Source organism: Salvelinus sp. IW2-2015, unplaced genomic scaffold, assembly GCF_002910315.2.
Source record: "Salvelinus sp. IW2-2015 unplaced genomic scaffold, ASM291031v2 Un_scaffold820, whole genome shotgun sequence".
Taxonomy (NCBI): Eukaryota; Metazoa; Chordata; class Actinopteri; order Salmoniformes; family Salmonidae; genus Salvelinus; species Salvelinus sp. IW2-2015.
In genome coordinates this window covers 366,927-386,535 of record NW_019942622.1, presented here as the reverse complement: position 1 = coordinate 386,535, position 19,609 = coordinate 366,927, and the positions used below count along the sequence as shown (strand labels likewise).

The 19,609-nt window shown below is 42.9% G+C and overlaps 1 pseudogene; it reads left to right on the top strand.

Moving 5' to 3' along the window:
• LOC112068993 (lipoprotein lipase-like) overlaps window positions 1-12,072 on the top strand; it is a 29,450-nt pseudogene extending 17,378 nt beyond the window's left edge.
• Window positions 12,073-19,609: the final 7,537 nt, after the last annotated feature.

Genomic DNA, 19,609 nt, shown 5'->3' with positions numbered 1-19,609 from the left:
TTTTTCATAAGGGAAAATCTAATCTGAAATTTCTACGTAGAAATTACAAACTTCAGAATCCTTTTACGGGGTGCTCAAATTGCTTTTTTGCCTGATCTGTGATCTGTATATTTGCATTAGCAAGGAGAGAGAGAATGAAAGCGGGGGAGGAGAGAGAGAGAGGGTGAGATGAGGGGGGGTGACGAGAGAGAGAGAGATGGGTGGAGAGGAGGAGAGGGGGGGTGATGAGAGAAGAGAGATGGGGAGGTGACGAGAGAGAGAGAGAGAGAGAGAGAGAGAGAGAGGAGAGAGAGAGAGGAGAGAGAGAGAGAGAGAGAGAGAGAGAGAGAGAGAGAGAGAGAGAAGAGGAGAGAGAGAGAGAGAGAGAGAGAGAGACAGAGACAGAGAGATGGGAGGGTGACGAGAGAGAGAGAGATGGGGGGGTGACGAGAGAAAGAGAGATGGGGGGTGACGAGAGAGAGAGAGATGAGGGGTGACGAGAGAGAGAGAGAGAGAGAGAGAGAGAGAGAGAGAGAGAGAGAGAGAGAGAGAGAGAGAGAGAGAGAGAATTAGCAATGGAGATCGATGCAGTTTGATTGATAGTCGACTGTTCTACCACACTGATGCATCCAGAACCATAATCCATGTGTTCTCTTACTTGAAACGTGCAGTTATTTATGTGATCTGAAACGCACCAATCCTCTGTTAAAAGTAAACGTACCTCCCTCAGGTGGATCTGAAGTATGACCTGAAGAACCTCCACCTGCTGGGCTACAGCCTGGAGCACACGTGGCTGGCGTAGCTGGAAACCTGACCAACAATAGGTCAACAGGATCACTGTGGGTAGGACTTAGATGCTCTCATCCCTCGTACGTGCCTGTATGAGCAGTTTCTGTAGGACCAATAGAGACATATAACCATCTCTCAATCCACCTCAACTCTGCTACTCATGGACCCGCTGGTGGGTAGGACCAGACCACAGCCAGAAACAGAGTAATATCACTGGTGGGTAGGACCAGACCACAGCCAGATAACAGAGTAATATCACTGGTGGGTAGACCAGACCCAGCCAGATAACAGAGTAATATCACTGGTGGTAGGACCAGACCACAGCCAGATAACAGAGTAATATCACTGGTGGTAGGACCAGACCACAGCCAGATAACAGAGTAATATCCTGGTGGGTAGGACCAGACCACAGCCAGATAACAGAGTAATATCGCTGGTGGGTAGGACAGACCACAGCCAGATAACAGAGTAATATCACTGGTGGGTAGGACCAGACCACAGCCAGATAACAGAGTAATATCACTGGTGGGTAGGACCAGACCACAGCCAGATAACAGAGTAATATCACTGGTGGGTAGGACCAGACCACAGCCAGATAACAGAGTAATATCACTGGTGGTAGGACCAGACCACAGCCAGATAACAGAGTAATATCACTGGTGGTAGGACCAGACCACAGCCAGATAACAGAGTAATATCACTGGTGGGTAGGACCAGACCACAGCCAGATAACAGAGTAATATCACTGGTGGGTAGGACCAGACCACAGCCAGATAACAGAGTAATATCACTGTGGGGTAGGACCAGACACAGCCAGATAACAGAGTAATATCACTGGTTGGTAGGACCAGACCACAGCCAGATAACAGAGTAATATCACTGGTGGGTAGACCAGACCCCAGCCAGATAACAGAGTAATATCACTGGTGGGTAGGACCAGACCACAGCCAGATAACAGAGTAATATCACTGGTGGGTAGGACCAGACCACAGCCAGATAACAGAGTAATATCGCTGGTGGTAGGACCAGACCACAGCCAGATAACAGAGTAATATCGCTGGTGGGTAGGATCAGACCACAGCCAGATAACAGAGTAATATCACTGGTGGGTAGGACCAGACCCAGCCAGATAACAGAGTAATATCACTGGTGGGTAGGACCAGACCACAGCCAGATAACAGAGTAATATCACGGTGGGTAGGACCAGACCACAGCCAGATAACAGAGTAATATCACGGTGGGTAGGACCAGACCACAGCCAGATAACAGAGTAATATCACTGGTGGGTAGGACAGACCACAGCCAGATAACAGAGTAATATCACTGGTGGGGTAGGACCAGACCACAGCCAGATAACAGAGTAATATCACTGGTGGGTAGGACCAGACCACAGCCAGATAACAGAGTAATATCACTGGTGGGTAGGACCAGACCACAGCCAGATAACAGAGTAATATCACTGGTGGTAGGACCAGACCACAGCCAGATAACAGAGTAATATCACTGGTGGGTAGGACCAGACCACAGCCAGATAACAGAGTAATATCACTGTGGTAGGACCAGACCCCAGCCAGAAAACAGAGTAATATCGCTGGTGGGTAGGACCAGACCCCAGCCAGATAACAGAGTAATATCACTGGTGGGTAGGACCAGACCACAGCCAGATAACAGAATAATATCGCTGGTGGGTAGGACCAGACCACAGCCAGATAACAGAGTAATATCACTGGTGGGTAGGACCAGACCACAGCCAGATAACAGAGTAATATCACTGGTGGTAGGACCAGACCACAGCCAGATAACAGAGTAATATCACTGGTGGGTAGGACCAGACCACAGCCAGATAACAGAGTAATATCACTGGTGGTAGGACCAGACCACAGCCAGATAACAGAGTAATATCACTGGTGGGTAGGACCAGACCACAGCCAGATAACAGAGTAATATCACTGGTGGGTAGACCAGACCACAGCCAGATAACAGAGTAATACACTGGTGGGTAGGACCAGACCACAGCCAGATAACAGAGTAATATCACTGGTGGGTAGGACCAGACCACAGCCAGATAACAGAGTAATATCACTGGTGGTAGGACCAGACCACAGCCAGATAACAGAGTAATATCGCTGGTGGTAGGACCAGACCCCAGCAGATAACAGATAATATCACTGGTGGGTAGGACCAGACCACAGCCAGATAACAGAGTAATATCACTGGTGGTAGGACCAGACCACAGCCAGATAACAGAGTAATATCACTGGTGGGTAGGACCAGACCACAGCCAGATAACAGAGTAATATCACTGGTGGTAGGACCAGACCACAGCCAGATAACAGAGTAATATCACTGGTGGGTGGACCAGACCACAGCCAGATAACAGAGTAATATCACTGGTGGGTAGGACCAGACCACAGCCAGATAACAGAGTAATATCACTGGTGGTAGGACCAGACCACAGCCAATAACGAGTAATATCACTGGTGGTAGGACCAGACCCCAGCCAGATAACAGAGTAATATCACTGGTGGGTAGGACCAGACCACAGCCAGATAACAGAGTAATATCACTGGTGGTAGACCAGACCCCAGCCAGATAACAGAGTAATTCACTGGTGGGTAGGACCAGACCACACAGATAACAGAGTAATATCACTGGTGGTAGGACCAGACCCCAGCCAGATAACAGAGTAATATCACTGGTGGGTAGGACCAGACCCAGCCAGATAACAGAGTAATATCACTGGTGGGTAGGACCAGACCCCAGCCAGATAACAGAGTAATATCACTGGTGGGTAGGACCAGACCCCAGCCAGATAACAGAATAATATCACTGGTGGTAGACCAGACCCCAGCAGATAACAGAGTAATATCACTGGTGGGTAGGACCAGACCACAGCCAGATAACAGAGTAATATCACTGGTGGGTAGGACCAGACCCCAGCCAGATAACAGAGTAATATCACTGGTGGGTAGGACCAGACCCCAGCCAGATAACAGAGTAATATCACTGGTGGGTAGGACCAGACCCCAGCCAGATAACAGAGTAATTCACTGGTGGGTAGGACCAGACCCAGCAGATAACGAGTAATATCACTGGTGGGTAGGACCAGACCCCAGCCAGATACATTTAACATTTACATTTAAGTCATTTAGCAGACGCTCTTATCCAGAGCGACTTACAAATTGGTGCATTCACCTTATGATATCCAGTGGAACAACCACTTTACAATAGTGCATCTAACTCTTTTAAGGGGGGGGGGGGGGGTTAGAAGGATAACTTTATCCTATCCTAGGTATTCCTTAAAGAGGTGGGTTTCAGGTGTCTCCGGAAGGTGGTGATTGACTCCGCTGACCTGGCGTCGTGAGGAGTTTGTTCCACCATTGGGGTGCCAGAGCAGCGAACAGTTTTGACTGGGCTGAGGGGAACTGTACTTCCTCAGAGGTAGGGAGGCGAGCAGGCCAGAGGTGGATGTTTGGTGTAGGGCCTGATCAGAGCCTGAAGGTACGGAGGTGCCGTTCCCCTCACAGCTCCGTAGGCAAGCACCATGGTCTTAACAGAGATAACAGAGTAATATCACTGGTGGGTAGGACCAGACCACAGCCAGATAACAGAGTAATATCACTGGTGGGTAGGACCAAAAAAATATATATAACAGAGAAGTATGTGGCTCTGGGTAGGACCCAGCCCTCGTATGGTGTCTGTCCATCTGTCAATCAACCTAATCACTGCTGTGTCATTAGGCTCTGTTCTAAACCTAACATATACAAGTTTTCCCTGAATTCTTTTTGGGTATTTACGTTGCACCCCTATAGCAGTTATAATGGTTTGTTGCCTATCAATTTGCAGTCACCCCACTTTGGTCAGCCAATCACTGCTTAGTAAGTAAACACCTAACTAATTTCCCCTCCCTTAGAGTGAGTGAGATGCCTAGACCTAGTGAGAAGCTGTACAGCTGTTTTTTGTTAACCAGTTGGCATCATTGAGTTTGCTGAAGATAGCATTGAGACTTGTTGGGGAGTAGACGACGATGTCATCTATATAGACAAAAAAAGGTGACATCTCACAGTTCTCAAGAAAATCCCTACATCAGCCCATTTGAAAGGTCACTCCAGTATGCTTAAGGCCAATAAGCTTTGGGTAATGGCTTTAAACTGATACAGGCCCCAAGGCTTTTGGGTAATGGCTTTAAACTGATACAGGCCGAAGGCTTTGGTAATGGCTTTAAACTGATACAGGCCCGAAGGCTTTTGGTAATGGCTTTAAAATGATACAGGCCCGAAGGCTTGGGTAATGGCTTTAAACTGATACAGGCCCGAAGGCTTTGGGTAATGGTTTAAACTGATACAGGCCCAAGGCTTTGGGTAATGGCTTTAAACTGATACAGGCCCGAAGGCTTTTGGTAATGGCTTAAACTGATCAGCCCGAAGGCTTTTGGGAATGGCTTTAAACTGATACAGGCCTGAAGGCTTTTGGGTAATGGCTTTAAACTGATACAGGCCCGAAGGCTTTTGGGTAATGTCTTTAAACTGATACAGGCCCGAAGGCTTTGGGTAATGGCTTAAACTGATACAGGCCCGAAGGCTTTGGGTAATGGCTTAAACTGTACAGGCCCGAAGGCTTTGGGTAATGGCTTTAAACTGATACAGGCCCGAAGGCTTTGGGTAATGGCTTTAAACTGTATACAGGCCGAAGGCTTTGGTAATGGCTTTAAATGATACAGGCCCGAAGGCTTCTGGGTAATATCTTTAAACTGATACAGGCCGATAAACTGATACAGGTTACCACTGTCTTTTCTTTGCCCTTCCCATCCATCTCAATTTATTTGTATAACTAAGCATGCCATTACCCACCTCAGATAACATAACGGTTCAGGCCAGGGCCGAAACCAAGGCAGTAACAACTCCTTATTTGACCTGTATCAGTTTAAGGCAATGCCTTTAGGCCTTAAGAATGCTGGATGGACCATTCAGAGGTCCTACTGAACTAACTTCAGGTTGAGGTCAGTTTGAGGGATAACAACTTATGTTACACATGTTCTTTTTATCAGTGAGAACTTGTATGAATGTAAAATGATTATTATAACACCCAAAATGACTATTTATAACACACAAAACAATTATTTACAACACCCAAAAGGACTATTATAACACCCCAAAAGGACTATTTATAACACCCCAAAAGGACTATTATAACACCCAAATGACTATTATAACACTCAAAATGACTATTTATAACACCCAAAATTACTATTTATAACACCCAAAAGGACTATTTATAGCACCCAAAATGACTATTTATATCACCCAAAATTACTATTATAACACCCAAAAGGACTGTTTATAACCCCTTGAAATTACTATTTATAACCCCCGAAATGAATATTTATAACACCCCAAAATACTGCTGTATAACACTCAAAAGGCTTGCACCTTGAACCATGTGTTCTAATACATCATGGCAGGCTGACACCACAACAGCAGGCTGGCACCATAACAGCACAGGCTGACACCATAACAGCAGGCTGACACCACAAACAGCAGGCTGACACAACCACTAAACAGCAGGCTGACACCACAAACAGGCAGGCTGACACATAAACCCTCACACTGTAGTTCAATAGAACTAGGCATCTACAGTGAGAAGACACAGGCTTAACTCCAACTCCCACAAACCCTCACACTGTAGTTTAATAGAGTACCACAGTATGAGTCATAATACCCATAAAATATCAAATCAAATCAACATAAAAAAGGTTGGCCTCATACACACATTTAGTAGATGTTATTGCGGGTGTAGTGAAATGCTTGTGTTCCTAGCTCCAACAGTGCAGTAATATCTAACAATTCACAACAATTAACAAATTTAAAAGWAAAAGAATGGAATTAACAAATATATAAATATTAGGATGAGCAATGTCGGAGTGGCATTGACTAAAATACAGTAGAACAGAATACAGCATATACATATGAGATGACGTGCAGGAACTGGCAGGGATTTGTAGTCTGGCATGATGTCTACTTTGATGATAATTAGCAATTTCGAATCTGAAACAATCACATTGTCGTCTGATAGAACTATATCTACAGTCATAGAATTCCATATATAATTATTGGATTTCTCAACCTGGTATCTAAGTAGACTTATCAGACTTAGCCTCGTCCTCAACCAACCCTGGATTCACACTGTGGTGATAAAAAAATAAAAAAATCATTACACAAGTATAGGACAAAAAACACACACAAGAGAACATCATTGTTTCCCAATCTGTTTTTCATTGACCTTCAGATGTGCCTGTTGCACATTTACATTGTATTTCAGCATTACAACATCTGATTCTATCCAACTCATCATCAAGACTTTGCGTGTTGAATGAAACGTACTAATGCTGGAACGGAACAGAATGTTCAAAACAGCCGGGAGTCCAAGAGGAATGGATTGGGTAACGCTGATGTTTTTTAGTTTGTAGTTCAACACAACAGTACAGTGTGGCGATTAGTAGTAAGAGGACACTCGCTCTGCATTGGTGTTCTGAAGGTGAACATAATGTSCGACACACATCACTCATAACTATTCCTCTCCTGTGCCATACCCTGCATTTATTTATTTATTTTATTGAAACAGACATGGATCAGATCGTGAAGTGCGCCCACGAGCGCTCTGTGCACCTGTTCATCGACTCGCTGGTGAACAAACAGCAGCAAAGCATGGCCTACCGCTGCAACTCCAAAGACGCTTTCAACAGGGGCCTGTGTCTCAGTTGCCGTAAGAACCGCTGCAACAACCTGGGCTTCGGGGTCAACAAGATACGCACCACCAGGAGCGCCAAGATGTACCTGAAGACCGGCGCCAGTATGCCCTTCAAAGGTGGGTTGGTGAACCTGTTAAACAGCTGATTGATAGCTGGGTCGGTGTGTTCATAAACAATGCAGATCAAACTGAGAAAGCTCGTCAAAGTTCCGTATTGTAGTTTCTAGGTTCCACTCCTTCTTATTCTTCTTCTTTTACTTCTTCTTCGTCTTGTTTATGATGCGTAAACAATCTGTCCTGTTCTCCACCCTCAGTCTTCCACTACCAGATAAAGTTCCATGTCTTCAAGCAGCAGAACCTGAGTCTGAACGAGCAGCCCTTCATAGTGTCTCTTTATGGAACCCGCGGAGAGAAGGAGGACGTCCAACTCATTCTGTAAGCAGCTCTGCTAAACATTKAACTTCTTACAATTTAGTACCAAGTTATGTCTTTTTTTTGGTTAATTTTCTGTTTAGTTTACAGTCGATTTACATTAGGTTACTTCAGTGTTACTTTACATTGTCTATTGAAATGGTACAGTGAAGTTGTGCGTAATTCCCGTGCACTGCTGATTTATAATAGAGCAAAACAAATAATTATTTCTGGCCCAGCACCCCGTTTTAAAAGTTCTGGTTGTTTTATTTCATATGCGTTTACCTAACTATGCTAACCCCCCCCCCCCAACACAGGTCCAACGTGACCACCAACACCACTGTGTCCTTCCTACTGACCACTGACGTAGACCTGGGAGAGCTGCTGAGAGTCACGCTGCAGTGGGACAGTGACTCTTACTTCTCTTTCTTCAACTCAAACGAGTTCATGATCCGCAGGATTAGAGTCAAAACGGGAGAGACCCAGTCCAAGTCAGCATCTACTTTCATCTGTCTTCTGCAGTCTACCATATCTATCTCTTGTATATGAACTTACCTTAGGGAACTACTTGATTGACTTAACTCTAGTAGAGTAGAGTAGAGTAGAGTAGAGTAGAGTAGAGTACTGTAGAGTAGAGTAGAGTAGAGTAGAGTAGAGTAGAGTAGAGTAGAGTAGAGTAGAGTACTGTAGAGTACAGTAGAGTAGAGTACAACACAGTACAGTAGAGTGGGCTGAAAAGTTTACTTGACTCTACTCTGTTCTACTCTGTCCTAACTCTCACTGTACTGTACTGTATTCTACTGTACCTCTGCTATACTGTACTGTACTGTACTCTATTCTATTCTACCCTACTCTACCTATCTACCTTACTCTACTCTATTCTATTCTACTCTACTCTATTCTACCCTACTCTACTCTATTCTACTCTACTCTACCCTATTCTATTCTACCCTACTCTATTCTAACCTACTCTACTGTACCCTACTCTACCTACTGTACCTGCTATACTGTACTGTACTTACGCTATTACTCTACTCTATTCTTCTGCTCTACCTCATTATTCCCTCTCTCCCTCTTCCTACTCTACCTTTCTATTCTACCCTACCCTACCTACTCTACTCTATCTACCCTACTCTACTCTACCCTACTCTATTCTACCTACTCTACTCTATTCTACCCTACTCTACTCTATTCTACCCTACTCTACTCTACTCTATTCTACCTACTCTACCTACCCTACTCTATTCTACCACTCTACTCCTATCCCTACTCTAACTCTATTCTACCCTACTCTACTCTACATTTTCTCTACTCTATTCTACCCTACTCTACTCTATTCTACCCTACTCTACTCTATTCTACCCTACTCTACTCTATTCTACCCTACTCTACTCTATTCTATTCTCTCTACCCTACTTTCCCTTAATTTTCTTTTAATTCCCTACCCTACTCACTCTACCCTACTCTATTCTACCCTACTCTACTCTATTCTACCCTACTTCCACCCTACCTATTCTACCCTACTCTACTCTATTCTACCCTACTCTATCTATTTCTACCTACTCTACTCTACTCTACTATACTCTACCCTACTCTACTCTATTCTACCCTACTCTACTCTATTCTACCACTCTATTCTACCCTACTATACTCTACTCCTACTCTACTCTACTCTAATCTACCCTACTCTCTACTCTACTCTACTCTACTTATACTCCTACCTACTCTACTCTATTCTACCCTACTCTACTCTATTCTACCCTACTCTACTCTATTCTACCCTACTTATTCCACCTACTATACTCTACCCTACTCTACTCTATTCTACCCTACCCTACTCTATCTACCCACTTATATTCTACCCTACTATACTCTACCCTACTCTACTCTATTTCCTACTCTACTCTATCTACTCTATCCTACCTTCTCTTCTACCCTAATATACTCTACCCTACTCTACTCTATTCTACCCTACTCTATTCTACCCTACTCTACTCTATTCTACCCTACTCTACTCTATTCTACCCTATTCTACTGTACCCTACTATACTCTACCCTACTCTACTCTATTCTACCCTATCTATTCTACCCTACTCTACTCTATTCTACCTACACTACTCTATTCTACCCTATTCTACTGTACCCTACTATACTCTACCCTACTCTACTCTATTCTACCCTACTCTATTCTACCTACTCTACTCTACTACCTACTCTACTCTATTCTACCCTATTCTACTGTACCTACTATACTCTACCCTACTCTTACTCTATTCTACCCTACTCTACTCTATTCTATTCTACTCTACTCTAATTCTACCCTATTCTACTGTACCCTACTATACTCTACTCTACTCTAACTTTCCCTCTATTACTCTACTGTACTCTGCTATACTGAACTCTACTCTAGTCAACAATCCACAGTGATTATCTTGAGTTGAGTTGAATGGAGTGATTTTAAGTGTATGTGTGTATGATGGTGATTGTGACTTTCTTCTCCTGCAGGGTGATTTTCAGAGCGGAAAGTGACGGGAAGTTTGCTCACCTGGTCCAAGGAGGTGACCCTGTGACCTTCACCAAGTCTAAAGAGGATCAGAACAGCAGGACGCATGAGAGGTAAGAGACTCGGTGACACTGACTTGGTTSATTTAATTTATTACACAAGAGAAAAAATATACAGCTACAAAACAATGCAATGGCAATTCACTCATCAAAAATAATCAAGTATAACATAAAATATTATAGGATAACACAAAGAAGTATCTTATTTCCATTGGTRGGTTTCAATATAGTTAGGGAGTTCTTCCTGACCATGTGACTAARGGGAGCAGGAAAAGAGATATGACATGATCAGTTGCAGCCCACCCAATGACATACTTCCTTTGCCCAACCCTATGTGTTTGTGTCTGTTTGCAGAATCCACAGACTGAAGATGAAGGGCAGCTTCTTCAAACAAGGCCTGAACGACGCTACCACAGACACATCGCCATCGTCGTCATCGTTACCACCATCACCAGAGCATTGAGGTCATATACTGTAGATATTACTGTAGTAACTGGTTAGTAGAAGAGTGTACCCTCTGGTTAAGTGTATGTATGGGCGAGTCTCAAATGACACCCTATRCCCCATACGGTGGCCCCCTARGTACCCGGGTCATGATCTGCATCGAGGATTCGAGTTACGTTCTCAAATCTCAAGTCAGGATTTCAGCCAAAGATCTGTAGAAGTGTTTGAGAGAGCCAACACAGCATAGTCCGGGTCAACATAATAGTGTAAAAACAGTATATGTTTATATAATAATATATATATGGTTTTACATTCCAATCAAGAAGTTAAACTGGGTTTGGTATGTTCTGCTTCATAACAGTCTGAAAACGGGATGATGGACTTCATGATAGTGATTTCTTTGTTCCTTTCATTGTGTATTTAGATATGTGACGTTTCTTTAATTAAAATATATCTTACTGAATTGTTATTTATCACACATATATCCTTTATATATATATATATATTATTTTTTATTATTATAATTGACTTTGTCAACCCTTTTAGCTGTTATAGTTTTTGAATTAAAGGTATCAAAGTTTAGGATGCGAGTAATATATTTACATTAGTATTGTAAACACGTTTTTTTTTTGTGTGTGTGCCAATTGTGTTACAACGCTGTGAAATCCAAGTCACCTGACGGTAATACTGATCAGCACAGGACACTTTACAGGRTGTCAATAACCCAGGTCACCGTATTGAAGGAAATCTAGTATGTATCCCAAATAGCACCCCTATTCCCTATATAGTGCACTATGGGCCCTGGTCAAAAGTAGTGCACTATATAGGGAATAGGGTGCCCTTTAAGACGCAGACCTATTGTATACATTCAGCAGTTCACCCAGCTACACATGGTTGCCWTAATACATTATAGACCTTTTGGAAGTTAAATATTTTCTGTCTTTGTAAATGATTGATGAAATGTCCCTTAACAAGAAAGAAAATAACAATATTGGCGGATGGGCAGTGTAGTATGTAGACAATATCGGTTGTATATAATTTATCATTTAGATTGTATGTAATGGTTTGTTTCCGGTGGTAAGTCTGCTTTTTAAAGCCTATATTTAAATGTTTTGATCCCAATAAACACTATAGCTTGGATTTGATTGAGTTTCTGGTCGAGTTCTTGAGTCAGTTACTGTACATACCCTTTGGAAACATTTTGGGAGTGGGTGACTGCACCTCTTCATCTCAAATGCTCATCGGCGTCACATTACACATGCTTTCCACCTCAAGGAATACTTCACCCAGTGGCAAATAGTTGACTCTGTATAATACTGAGTAATGGTCATGGTTTAATCAGAACTACAATACTGAATAATGGTAATGGTTTAATCACAACTACAATACTGAATAATGGTAATGGTTTAATCAGAACTACAATACTGAATAATGGTAATGGTTTAATCAGAACTACAATACTGAATAATGGTCATGGTTTAATCAGAACTACAATACTGAATAATGGTCATGGTTAATCAGAACTACAATACTGAATAATGGTCATGGTTTAATCAGAACTACAATACTGCATAATGGTCATGGTTTAATCACAACTACAATACTGAATAATGGTCATGGTTTAATCACAACTACATACTGAATAATGTCATGTTTAATCACATACAATATAATGGTCATGGTTTAATCAGAACTACAATACTGAATAATGGTCATGGTTTAATCAGACTACAATACTGCATAATGTCATGGTTTAATCACAACTACAATACTGAATAATGTCTGGTTTAATCACAACTACAATACTGAATAATGGTAATGGTTTAATCACAACTACAATACTGAATAATGGTCATGGTTTTAATCACAACTACAATACTGAATAATGGTCATGGTTTATCAGAACTACAATACTGAAGTAATGGTCATGGTTTAATCAGAACTACAATACTGCATAATGGTCATGGTTTAATCACAACTACAATACTGAATAATGGTCATGGTTTAATCAGAACTACAATACTGAATAATGTCATGTTTAATCAGAACTACAATACTGCATAATGGGCATGGTTTAATCACAACTACAATACTGAACAATGGTCATGGTTTAATCACAACTATAATACTGAATATGGTAATGGTTAATCAGAACTACAATACTGCCATAATGGTCATTGATTAATCAGAACTACAATACTGAATAATGGTAATGGTTTAATCAGAACTACAATACTGAATAATGGTAATGGTTTAATCAGAACTACAATACCCAATATTTTAAGTTAGAGTTCAAGTTCAGGTGAATTTCCAGTACTAATGGTAATGGTTTAACAGGGAGACTTGACTGGAGAAACTCTCCCTGTCGTCTCAGCTGTGACTGTATCCATCCTTTACCAACAACACAGTCTGCTGGTGCCGATGTTTTAAAAAGCACTTTGGCCCCGAATACACTCATGTTGTACAGCGCATTTTACACAACGGTTGTGATACAACCAATATTGTTGGAATAAAACATAGTTTGTCTTACATGATCTACAGTATGTATACAACCTGAGCGTGTACGGGATCCCCGTAGCTCCTAGGGGTCCCAGATGTCTGGGGAGAGTAGGAGGTTTACAGTATTGACACAGACATTACAGCCCTGCCTGTCCGTCTACCTACCTAGCTGCCTGCCTGTATCTCGACATCGCTATAGTCTGTACAACTGATGTGCAACACATTTGACACAATGGCTTTGGAATGTGATACAGCAGATTTTTTGTTGTAATTTATTTAACGGAAAGTCTGCACAAAAATAGTTTACGTGACCATTGTGCAGCGTATCTACTAAAAACGCTTGTGTAATTATTTTTGTACTGAAAAACTCTCTGTTGTATCACAACCATTGCACCAAATCTGTTGAGTCTGTATGGGGCAGGCCTCTGTTGTGTAGGCAGAGTTAACATGGCGGGCCTCTGTTGTCTAGGCAGAGTTAACATGGCAGGCCTCTGTTGTCTAGCCAGAGTTAACATAGCAGGCCTCTGTTGTCTAGGCAGAGTTAACATAGCAGGCCTCTGTTGTCTAGCCAGAGTTAACATAGCAGGCCTCTGTTGTCTAGGCAGAGTTAACATGACCACATATTACCTATGTAGAGCACTGCTTTTGACCAGGGCTCATTTAGGACGAACAGGTCCTGGTCAAGAAGTGTACTATATAGGGAATAGAGTGCCATTTGGGACTCAATCCTTCTCTTACTGTAACTATCTTAGTCCTCAAGGTGTTTTTTTTAACCTTTAATTAACTAGGCAAGTTAATTAAGAACAAAATCTTATTTACAATGACGGCCTACCCCGGCCAGACCCTGGGCGACACTGGGCCAATTGTGCGCCGCCCTATTGGACTCCCAATCACGGCCTAATGTGATACAGCCTGGATTCGAACCAAAGACTGTAGCTCTACTGTCTACTGTCCCCGCCTCTTGCACTAAAATGCCAGTGCCTCAGTGCCTTAGACCGCTGAGCCACTCGGCAGCTCAGTGCCTTAGAACCCTGCGCATCTATAGGCACCTCGCTCTTTAGGGAACAACTATAGAACCCTCGCTCTTTAGGGAACATCTATAGGCACCTCGCTCTTTAGGGAACAACTACAGAACCCTCGCTCTTTAGGGAACACAATAGCAAGGCTATGCTCAATGAGTCTGTACATAGTCAAGCTTCCCTTAAGTTGGGTCAGTCACAGTGGTCAGGTATTCTGCCACTGTTGTACTCTCTGTTTAGGGCCAAATAGCATTCTAGTTTGGCTCTGTTTTTTTGTTAATTCTTTCCAATGTGTCAAGTAATTATCTTTTTGTTTTCTCATGATTGTTGGGTCTAATTGTGCTGTTGTCCTGGGGCTCTGTGGGGTGTGTTTTGTGTTTGTGAACAGAGCCCTAGGACCAGCTTGCTTAGGGGACTCTTCTCCAGGTTCATCTCTCTGTAGGTGATGGCTTTGTTATGAAGGTTTGGGAATCGCTTCCTTTTAGGTGGTTGTAGAATTTAACGGCTCTTTTCTGGATTTTGATAATTTAGTGGGTATCGGCTAATTCTGCTCTGCATGCATTATTTGGTGTTCTACGTTGTACACGGAGGATATTTTTGCAGAATTCTGCATGCAAGAGTCTCAATTTGGTGTTTGTCCCATTTTGTGAAATCTTGGTTGGTGAGCGGACCCAGACCTCACAACCATAAAGGGCAATGGGCTCTATGACTGATTCAAGTATTTTTAGCCAGATCCTAATTGGTATGTTGAATTTATGTTCCTTTTGATGGCATAGAATGCCTTCTTGCCTTGTCTCTCAGATCGTTCACAGCTCTGTGGAAGCTACCTGTGGTGCTGATGTTTAGGCGAGGTATGTATAGTTTTTTGTGGTGCTCTAGGGCAACGGTGTCTAGATGGAATTTGTGGTCCTGGCGACTGGACCTTTTTTGGAACACCATTATTTTGGTCTTACTGAGATTTACTGTCAGGGCCAGGTCTGACAGAATCTGTGCAGAAGATCTAGGTGCTGCTGTAGGCCCTCCTTGGTTTGGTGACAGAAGCACCAGGATCATCAGCAAACAGTAGACATTTGACTTCGGATTCTAGTAGGGTGAGACCGGGTGCTGCAGACTGTTCTAGTGCCCGCGCCAATTCCGTTGATATATATGTTGAAGAGGGTGGGGCTTAAGCTGCATCCCTGTCTCACCCCACGACCCTGTGTGAAGAAATGTGTGTGTTTTGCCAATTTTAACCGCACACTTGTTGTTTGTGTACAGGGATTTTATGATGTCGTATGTTTTTCCCCCAACACCACTTTCCATCAATTTGTATAGCAGACCTCATGCCAAATTGAGTCGAAGTCTTTTTTGAAATCAACAAGCATGAGAAGACTTTGCCTTTGTTTTGGTTTGTTTGGTTGTCAATTAGGGTGTGTAGGGTGAATAACATGGTCCTGTTGTACGGTAATTTGGTAAAAAGCCAATTTGACATTTGCTCAGTACATTGTTTTCATTGAGGAAATGTACGAGTCTGCTGTTAATGATAATGCAGAGTATTTTCCCAAGGTTACTGTTGACGCATATTCCACGGTAGTTTATTGGGGTCAAATTTGTCTCCACTTTTGTGGATTGGGGTGATCAGTCCTTGGTTCCAAATATTGGGGAAGATGCCAGAGCTAAGGACGATGTTAAAGAGTTTTTAATATAGCCAATTGGAATTTGTTGTCTGTATATTTGATCATTTCATTAAGGATACCATCAAACCACAGGCCTTTTTGGGTTGGAGGGTTTTTATTTTGTCCTGTAACTCATTCAAGGTAATTGAGAATCCAGTGGGTTCTGGTAGTCTTTAATAGTTGATTCTAGGATTTGTATTTGATCATGTATATGTTTTTGCTCTTTATTCTCCTCTCTCTCTCTTCTCTCTCTTCTCTCTCTCTCTCTCCTCTCTCTCTCTCTCTCTCTCTCTCTTCTCTCTCTCTCTCTCGTGTAGACTGAAGGTGATGGCAGATTTTCACATTTGAGAAACACAGTGATTCTTTAGTCACAGGAAACAGGAGTAAAGGTCAGTCAGGGAACTGGCCAGAGACAGACAGGACACAATCAGCACAGCCTATATTAGCTAACACTTTACTTTACAGACAACCACCGCAATGTATTCAGTGTGATGCAACCACATGATTGATGGACAGTGCCAAGAATACAACTTTTTTTTTAAAATGTTTCTTCCCACAAACCACAAATATTCTACTGGACAATTGCAATAACACTTCCATCATCATTGCCACTTGTGTTGAAACAGTATTTGATGAAATAGTCGAGAAACGGTAGTAGACAGAGCCAGATATGTATTTTAGTCAACTGACTAACTATCCTTCGAAATACAAATGATTATTTACTGCTCTAACATGTACTCTATGAAAAAAACAGCAAAGAAATTCTGTACAGTCAAGTGAACTCTGTTCCAATGGGGACCTCTCATCTTTACATGTCTATCATCACACAGCTCACGTTAAGCCTGTAATACTATCTATCTATCTATCTATCTATCTATCTATCTATCTATCTATCTATATCTATCTATCTATCTATCTATCTATCTATCTATCTATCTATCTATCTATCTATCTATCTATCTATCTATCTATCTATCTATCTATCTATCTATCTATCTATCTATCTATTCTATCTATCTATCTATCTATCTATCTATCTATCTATCTATCTATCTATCTATCTATCTATCTGTCTGTCTATCTGCTGTCTGTCTGTCTGTCTGTCTGTCTGTCTGTCTGTCTGTCTGTCTGTCTGTCTGTCTGTCTGTCTGTCTGTCTGTCTGTCTGTCTGTCTGTCTGTCTGTCTGTCTGTCTGTCTGTCTGTCTGTCTGTCTGTCTGTCTGTCTGTCTGTCTGTCTGTCTGTCTGTCTGTCTGTCTGTCTGTCTGTGGTGACATTCTGACATTCTGTCCTAGGCAAACACCAGCACACACAGTGCAAAGTGTCATCTATTTCCTGGCTGTGTCACCAATGTTAACCTATTCCCTATATAGTGTACTACTTTTGACAAGGGCCAATAGTCAAAAGTAGTGCACTATGTAGGGAGTAGGGTGCCATTTGGGATGAACAGCACTCTGTAGGCAGGGAACACTACTTTCACTGTGTTCTCTTCTCTCACAAACATAATTCCGTTGGAGGTGTCATGCAAACAGAAAGTGATCCGAAGCATTTGATGTCTCCCCAGTCAATTGTGTATTTGCCGTATAATGACGATGATTTAAGGGGCAATCTGCAGTTCAAACAATAACCAAAGCCCCCCGCCACGGTTTTGGTAAAAAGCAGAGGGATGGGGCTGGAGATGTAACCACTCTCAAATAGATATGCAGTGTTTGTTTCCAATTACATTGTTTACAAACAATGGAGTTAAACAACCTTATATTTGGGGTTCTGATACGGCATGACAGTTTACCCAGAGTCCACCACTATGGATGTTTACCCAGAGTCCACCACTATGGGATGTTTACCCAGAGTCCACCACTGTGGGATGTTTACCCAGAATCCACCACTATGGATGTTTACCCAGAGTCCACCACTATGGGATGTTTACCCAGAGTCCACCACTATGGGATGTTTACCCAGAATCCACCACTATGGGATGTTTACCCAGAGTCCACCACTATGGGATGTTTACCCAGAGTCACCACTATGGGATGTTTACCCAGAGTCCACCACTGTGGGATGTTTACCCAGAGTCCACCACTATGGGATGTTTACCCAGAGTCCACCACTATGGGGAATGTTGACCCAGAGTCCACCACTATGGGATGTTTACCCAGAGTCCACCACTATGGAATGTTTACCCAGAGTCCACCACTATGGGATGTTTACCCAGAGTCCACAACTAGGATGTTACCAGAGTCCACCACTATGGAATGTTGACCCAGAGTCCACCACTATGGGATGTTTACCCAGAGTCCACCACTATGGGATGTTTACCCAGAGTCACCACTATGGGATGTTACCCAGAGTCCACCACTATGGGATGTTTACCCAGAGTCCACCACTATGGGATGTTGACCCAGAGTCCACCACTATGGGATGTTTACCCAGAGTCCACCACTATGGGATGTTTACCCAGAGTCCACCACTATGGGATGTTACCCAGAGTCCACCACTATGGGATGTTTACCCAGAGTCCACCACTATGGGATGTTTACCCAGAGTCCACCACTATGGGATGTTGACCCAGAGTCCACCACTATGGATGTTGACCCAGAGTCCACCACTATGGGATGTTGACCCAGAGTCACACTATGGGATGTTTACCCAGAGTCCACCACTATGGGATGTTGACCCAGAGTCCACCACTATGGGATGTTTACCCAGAATCCACCACTATGGGATGTTGACCAGAGTCCACCACTATGGGATGTTTACCCAGAGTCACCACTATGGGATGTTTACCCAGAATCCACCACTGTGTAACGTTTACACAGACACAGATTAGACTATGTCTAGTCCTGGACTAATGTAGCGGACAGGATTTGGACTTATTGTCTCATGATTCAATTTTTATTTTATTTAACTAGGCAAGTCAGTTAAGAACATGTTCTTATTTACAATGACGGCCTACCCCAGCCAAACCCAGACGACGCTGGCCAATTGTGCGCCGCCCTATGGGACTCCCAATCACTGCCAGATGTGATAAAGCCTGGATTCGAACCAGGGACTGTAAGGACGCATCTTGCACTGAGACGCAGTGCCTTTAGACTGCTGCACCACTCGGGAGCCCCAGAGGTAGCTCTGCCTGTGACTTCAAAATCAGTGTCACCCCTCTGCTTAAGTGGGACTTCCCTGTTGGGATCACGGTTAAGACGTTGGTGTCTCCCGTGCGAGAACAGGGTTCAGATTCATTATCATTTTGAAGGTGACCTCAATATTGGTATCTGAAGACAAAGGGAAGAAGAAGACTCTAGATCAAGGAAGCGTGTTTTTGCTGCTTAAATCCAAACCCTCTGAAAGACAGCCATACCGTAAAACTTGAATTAATAGACTGGGTGTTTATTTACTTCAACACTCAACACAACCGGTGCTTATTAGAGACAGCAAGCTTTACTGTGTACACCAGTAGAATGGGCCTCTGATGTACACCAACCATCAGTGGTTGCTCTGTACTTTATTCTGT